Source organism: Triticum dicoccoides, chromosome 3B, assembly GCF_002162155.2.
Source record: "Triticum dicoccoides isolate Atlit2015 ecotype Zavitan chromosome 3B, WEW_v2.0, whole genome shotgun sequence".
NCBI classification, from domain to species: Eukaryota; Viridiplantae; Streptophyta; class Magnoliopsida; order Poales; family Poaceae; genus Triticum; species Triticum dicoccoides.
The window spans coordinates 796,364,239-796,371,329 of record NC_041385.1 but is presented as its reverse complement, the minus strand read 5'-3'; the positions used below and the strand labels follow the sequence as shown (position 1 = coordinate 796,371,329).

The 7,091-nt window shown below is 47.7% G+C and overlaps 1 pseudogene; it reads left to right on the top strand.

The window, feature by feature from the left end:
- Positions 1 to 1,516: 1,516 nt before the first annotated feature.
- LOC119280069 lies at positions 1,517 to 3,131 on the top strand (annotated as a pseudogene).
- Positions 3,132 to 7,091: the final 3,960 nt, after the last annotated feature.

The following is a 7,091-nucleotide window of genomic DNA, read 5'->3' as shown; positions in this document are numbered from 1 at the left end:
TTTGTAAATACAATTGGCCACAAAGCCCAGGTACAAAGCACTAAAAAACACATAGCATAAGAGGTTGAAATACATAGCATAGTCCAGCAGTGCTTATCACTGACTCCATAACATAGCATAAGAGGTTCAAATACAGGCACAACATTCATTACAACTTAGTTCATAACTTAGCATTAAAGGTTCGAGCAGCATAAACTACAGTTCTTAACATTGGCATAGACATAGACTAGATTAGCTTCACATTCCCCAAAATGTACACCCCATATCTTCACATCAGATTGTTAGGCCACATACTTATAAAGGCCTTGGATGTACTTCACCATCTGCACAACACACTTCATGAATCAAGGATGGCCTTGATTTTCTCAAGTTTCTGCTTGCTTGCATGCCCATCATTCAGCAGCTCATTAACCACATGCTCAAGCTTGGCCTTCTCTATCTTAAGCAAATCTCTCTCCTGTTCAACCTCCTTCATTGCCTTCCTGGTATTCTTGATAATGTCACCTTGACTCTGTAAAATGCACCTTTGTTCCTTGGCAAGTTTGAGCTTCTCCATCTGAACCTCCAACCTAGCACTCTCTTCTACCTCTTTCTTCTTCTTCTGAAATTCTTCCTCCTCAACTGCCTTCTGGTAATCCATGTGGTCTACCCTACCATCCTGCCAATCAAACATCTTGGATACATCTTGGACAAGCTTTGTGTAATCAATGCACAGCTTGTCATTTTCAGTCTTAAGCTTGGCCAAATGCTTCTCATACTTCTGCTTATCAACTACCCTACCACAATTCTGTTCATGGTACATGTCCCACAGCCTGGACAAGCAATTCTGAAGAATTGGATGCCAGGGCTTGTCAACCCACTCAGTAACACCACAGTTAACACCTTCACTCTGCATTTGGAAATTGAGATATACATCACTAAGTGCACTCAATTTCATAACAACAAATCATATCAGACTAAGAAACTGAAGGTGAGGCTTCAGAACAAATACATGTGTGGGTTCAGAACAAAATGATTCCAATTAAGGTACTATACCTACGGCACTGGACAACCATAGAAACACCTTCCAGTTAAGGTTCTTTCAAATGCCACACACTTAATTGGCCTCATGTGGTGCATCATGCAGGTGGGTTCAGAAAGCTCCAGCTGGCCACAGAAAAGAGGCTCCACGGTGGTGTCAGGGGTCTCCTGCATGAACACATCAACAGAATAACCTTAGCTCACAAAACCAGACATAGATCACAAATTAATTCCCCAATCCAGCAAGAACCCTAACCCTAACCATAGTTTTCAAGCATACATAAACATAGCTCAAACAACAACCATAACCCTGCCTACTAAATAACAGTAACCAAAGCTTACCCTAGCTCACCAAGATGAACACTAACCTAATCTAGCTCCTAGATGAACCCTAACCCTAGCTCAGCAGATCGAAAAACTTACCCAAAGAGCCATGTCCATGCTTGTGATGTCGCACTCGTCCTCTGAGCTCATATCCCCGTCATTCCAGGAAGGCATGGCGGCGGTGGAGCTTCCACAGCGCAAGTCGCTGCCGGCGTCGAAGAGCAGATAGGAGAGGAGAGTGAGAGCGAGAGAGAGATGAGTGCGGGCCGGGGAGCAGAGTGAGAGCAGAGAGAGGGAGGGAGACGACTTAAGGCAACGAGCGAGCGGGTGCGGTCCGACCGCACCGGTCGGTCCGAGTAACGGCCGTTAACGGCCTCGCCGTCACGCGCGGCGCTGACCTGGCCTGACTGGCGGGCCCGGACCGTCAGAAAACGGTTCAAAACGCTAGCAACGGGCGATTTGGGTTTTTTGAGACAGCCGACGAGAAAAGTGGTAGGTATCAGTCACAAACAAAAAAGTGGTGGTTTTTTGAAACCCTAGCACGAAAAGTGGTAGTTTTATGCTATTTACTCTATCAAGTTGTTAGTAAACGGAGTCTTAATTTGTTTGCGCTGCACTGACACCGACCGCACACCATACGATTTGGTCGCAAAATAGCAGAATCAAACGTCACATGATTTCTACCCCTGTATATTATAGAGATCGACAAGTCAGTTGAGTTGACTAGCGCTGGGCTGGTGGTGGGTTTGAGCGTTCGTGCGACCCACCCGACCGATCCCGCGCGCACTATTTTTTCGTTCCTTGCGGATAAGCCTCTGCCCCTCCGCACGGCCTACGATGGCCTCTCAGAGAGCAACCACGGCGGCGGCGTGGACCAACGAAGAGGACATGGCGCGGCCGCCCGCCGGAGGAGGACTGGTTAGTGGCGCTCGCGGTCGACGGAGGAGGTGCGGCGCCATTACGAGGCCCTCCCGCGCCTAGCAAGGACCGGCGCGAGGATCGGAAGACAAGAGCCTCGACCCCGACTCCGGGAAGGGCTGCTCCAAGGCCGAGCAGGAGCGGCGCAAGGGCATCCCGTGGACAGAGGAGGAGCACAGGTACGTATACAGGAAGGAAAGAAAGCTCGGGTCTCTCATGGACAACAGAGGAAAGCTCTGCATCTTTTTGATGATCGGGGTGCGTCGTGCGTGCAGGCCGTTCTTGCTGCCGGCTGGACAAGTTCGGCAAGGGCGACTGGGCGCAACTTGGTCATCTCCCGGGCCGGACGCCGACGCACAAGTGCTTCATCCGCCTCAACTCCATGAACCGGGACCGCCGCCGCTCCAGCATCCACGACATCACCACCATCAACAACGCCGCCCCGCAGCCGCAGCACGGCCCCGTCACCGGCGGCGTCATGGGCATGTACGGAGGGGCGCCCATGGGCCACCCGGTCGCCGCCGCAGTCGGGACGCCGGGGCCGGGGGCACCCGCGCTACGTCATGCCCCTCGGCTGCCCGGCCCCGCATCAGTAGGCATGCCATGCTTGCTTGGTCTCTGCTCTGATTCGTGCGCGCGCGCGACACGCCGGCATGCATGTCAAGCGCATCGACGAACCACGCCGGCCCTTGTGCTAGTGTATTGGGTCAGTGCATTCGGCCAGGTTAGGAGCGTTCCCTCCATTTACCCGCTGGGTAAAATGATGCTGCCGACAAATAGTTGCTACACCACCTATTTCGTATGCAATAATCCTAGACCTACGTAACCTCCCTACGTACTCTACCTAAACTTCCAAATCTACTACGAAACTGCTGTGCATCATTGCAGGTGGGCCTCTTGTTCCCATCCCTCGGTGGTGGAGGGGGTGGATTTTTCTGGTTCCTTTAAAAACCGCGCGTGTCCGTTCTGAGCCCCTATTTTTTCGTTCGTGCAACTACACTACTTATATTTTTTATCATATGTTCGGTCACTTGCACCTATGTGACGGAAAAGATGGTCCGGGGTGGGGCCGCGTCCTATGTGGCGGACTGCCCGGGCACGTCCGCGAGCCTTCATATCCTCCCCATATTTGAGATGGATATATGAGGGTTCGCTGATAGCTTGGGCGTGTAGGGATGGTATGAGGGGTCCGGTTGGGTCAAGTTTTTTCTTCTCTCCCCTGTCCGGTCACTGACCGGGCGCGTCCGCGAATGTATGAGGGATGGTTTGAGGCGTCCGGCTGCAGATGCTCTTATAGAGTTAAGACGCCCAATCACTGTTTGTGTCAGGAAGACGGTCTTCGGACCGGGCGAGCCCCATGTCCCTCTGTTTCCTTGCTCTCTTCGTCTCGCCAAAAGCCGTCGCACCACCTCCACTTCCGCCTTCGGTGCCCCGCTGCAATCACCTGCTGGTCGGCCCGTGCGCTCAAGAGGGGCGTCAGTGTCGGCGACTTCATTGGCCGCCTCCTCCTCTCCTCTTCAATCGGGACTCCCGCGAACACTGACCTCGCCGGCAGATCCCTCAGCTGTCAGGGAAGGCAACCATCAACGAAGATTGAGGGTGCCTCTCCGGCGAGCGTGCTCGTGTCGTGGTGGTTTCCCACATCCCAGCAGCGTGGGGGAGGCGGTGTCCTCTGCAACTAGGTTTACTTGTTGGCGACCTTACCATCACTAGCCCATTTGCAGGTATGCTACCTCCTCTTCTATTAATGCAAAAAGGAGATGCTCAAATGGATTGAGTGGTACCCTCCTGAAAGTACTGTAGGGATGGACATATGGATTGATTGGTAGCCCCTTGAAAGCTACATACATCTGAACAAATAACTTTAATAAGAATGTGTATCCTTTTATAATCTTGAATCTTTCTCGGTCCTACTAAACTGTAACTCATGTTTCTTTTTGGAAACAATATTTTGGACATATACTAATTAAGGTAGCTAGATGGGGACCTTTTGTTCTGGCCAGATTTGATGATTTCTCTCAATATACTGCTGGCGATGTAGTTGGCAATGATTGGGTGGGCAGTTCTTCGCATTGCATTATGTATTTATCATGTGAATATGTTCTCTCTCTGCAGATGAAGATAGCAAATATTTGTTGTATTCTTATCCAATCAGTTCACACCATTGTTGTGACCAACAGAAGATTTAGAACTTTCAAGCTCCTTTTTTTCTTGCTAGCCATGAAGGTGATACTTTAGTAAAAGGTGCATACAGTACTAACATTTTTGCTATCTTTATGCTCCTCCATATGGGTGAAAACTAAAAGGATGATGATATTATTCTACCTTTCAATATTTGGTGGCGCATATTTAAGAAAATCACAGCTAAGCATGACACTTTCTGGAAAGGCGCTTGACTGCAATGTATATGTATATAGTTAATAAAATCATAGTGACTGATTTTTCAGTTCCTCTATTTAGATTAGAGGTGTATGTATGCATATTAGCCAAGTGATCGGTCTTTCCAGCTCAAAAGAGAAAGTGACCGATGTTTTGGCATATTTTTCTATTAGGAATAAATGGATATGCCCATGCACGTATGCACACAGATTTCATGTTACAGTGTAATTAGGAAACATATGATACCTCATTGTGTCGTCTTGGTCTGAAAAAGGGGGATATACTTGGTGAATATATATGTTCCACCCGACCATTAATTTCAGAGAAAAGGACATGCACTTCAGTAGCAAAAATTTGATTGTTATGTACTATCTGCAATGCTAAGCATTTATTTGCTAATATCTCCTCATCTGAATTTGTATTTTGTACCATTTGGCCTTTTAACTATATGGGCATCCGCAAATGGTCTAAACACCAAGAAATGTCAGAGATAATAACTATACAGGCTGCTCCCGATGGACTAAGAATGGAACCATATCCCAGGCCTACATGCTAATATTGTACACCAATGAATGCTTCACTTATTTATACTTAATCGCCTGTGTAATAATAATCGCAATATTTGCTTTTGTACCCATCTTCATGGTTGAAATACTTTTCTGCAATCTGTGACACATTTGCTTCAGTTTCCATATGTCTTGCTTCATGCTATCAACATTGTTGATCATTTATCTTTATCTTTCTTTCCCTTTACAGCCTACTTGAATGGATATGGTTCCTGAAGGTGGATGTTGCTTGTTTAGATATATATGATTCCAAATTATTCAAAACGGTTCATGTCATACTGGATGTTATTTTATTGAGAGTGGCTTCTAGCAATATGGCATGAACATATTTGTTTTCTCTTTGGCCAATAATGAAATGATCTTGTCCATAGAAAATGGTTATCGATACCATAATTCTTGGTTTTAATTAGCTTCTTGCACTAACCGATTTAAGCTACTCTACTATCTACTCCCTCCTTTCCGGTTTATAAGGCTCAATTCAAAAATCTCATCAACCAATGTAGATGGTGAGTGGTGGAATACCTTTTGGAGTTTGCAAAAGCATCCAATTAATGCTCTTGTTTTTCTCAAAAAAGTATGTTTACCAATGCATTAATTGTAATGCATGCATTCATAAATTACATGCGTTGGTCAAATTTCTCTTAATACTTGCATGCAATGATTTAATGCACCTTGGAATCTAAACATGTGATGGGAAACAACCAAATTGAGCCTTATAAAATGGAAAAACTAAATTTTGAGATAAGCCCTATAAACCGGAAAGGAGGGAGTATAATACAATCCACATTGCATCATCTTTCCATTTGCGTCTCCTACTTATTCACTACTAACGTCGCTTCTAACTGGCTTCTTGCGCCATCAGCCCAACCGGGTCATCTAGTGGTTCATAAAGGGCAAAATGCAGGGGAGCACCCTACAAACTTAATGGTTGTCACCAGAAAGTTTTCAGATGACGTAAAATAGGGCATCAACACATTCAAACTTCGATTCCGACACACACTACTACATAGTTCGATACATTAAAACTCGATTTTGACGCACGATATATAGATAAAACTCGACATACTACTACATATATTATGACACACTACTCATCGTCGGAGAACAACTCATCCCAGTTGACACCATTGACGGAGTCCTCCCACTCCACCTCAACCGTGGAGGGGCTAGCCTTCGATGTCGATGTGTAATTCCCCACCTCTGCGTCCCTCGCAGAGAGGTACTCGTACTCTGCATGCACAAGCCCCGGATGCGCCTGGCGGAACCTAGCCATGTCCACCTCCTCGGAGTAATGGGCGCGAAGGTGCAACATTGTGCAGCGGCGTTCCTTCTCCTCTTGGCAGGATAATATCCACACTTCGGGGGCGAGGAACTCTGCCTCCTGCCAGTCAGCAGTCAGGGAAGTTTAGCTTGCTTTTCGGCCGACCAAACCTCCATGCAGCCAAGTCGTACACGCGTGTGGCCAACTCTGAGACTCAAAGATGTCGAGCCACACCCGTAGGCTGTTGCATGAGATTTCCATGGTGTAGCGACTAGACTCCCTCAGACGGATGACACGGAGGCCGATGCACCTCTTCACACAACGGTGTGGAGGCATCTCATGCTTGACACGGTGGTAGTGACTGAGGTGGTGCGGCGTGATGCGGCCTCGATTCGGTGGCGATTCAAGGGGAAACAGTGACGGATGACACGAAATCCGATGAATTCAATGGTGGCACGGCGGGGGCGGCTGCGAAGGAGGCGGGAGGGCAGTGGGGAGGTTTCAGCTGAGCTGTTGGGCTACGTGCACGGCTGTCTTTTTGTTTTGCGGCATCCGCGTCTTTTTGTTTTGCGGCAGCCACACAGCGCTGCAAATATACAACCCTAGAGGGAGTATTTGGAGCA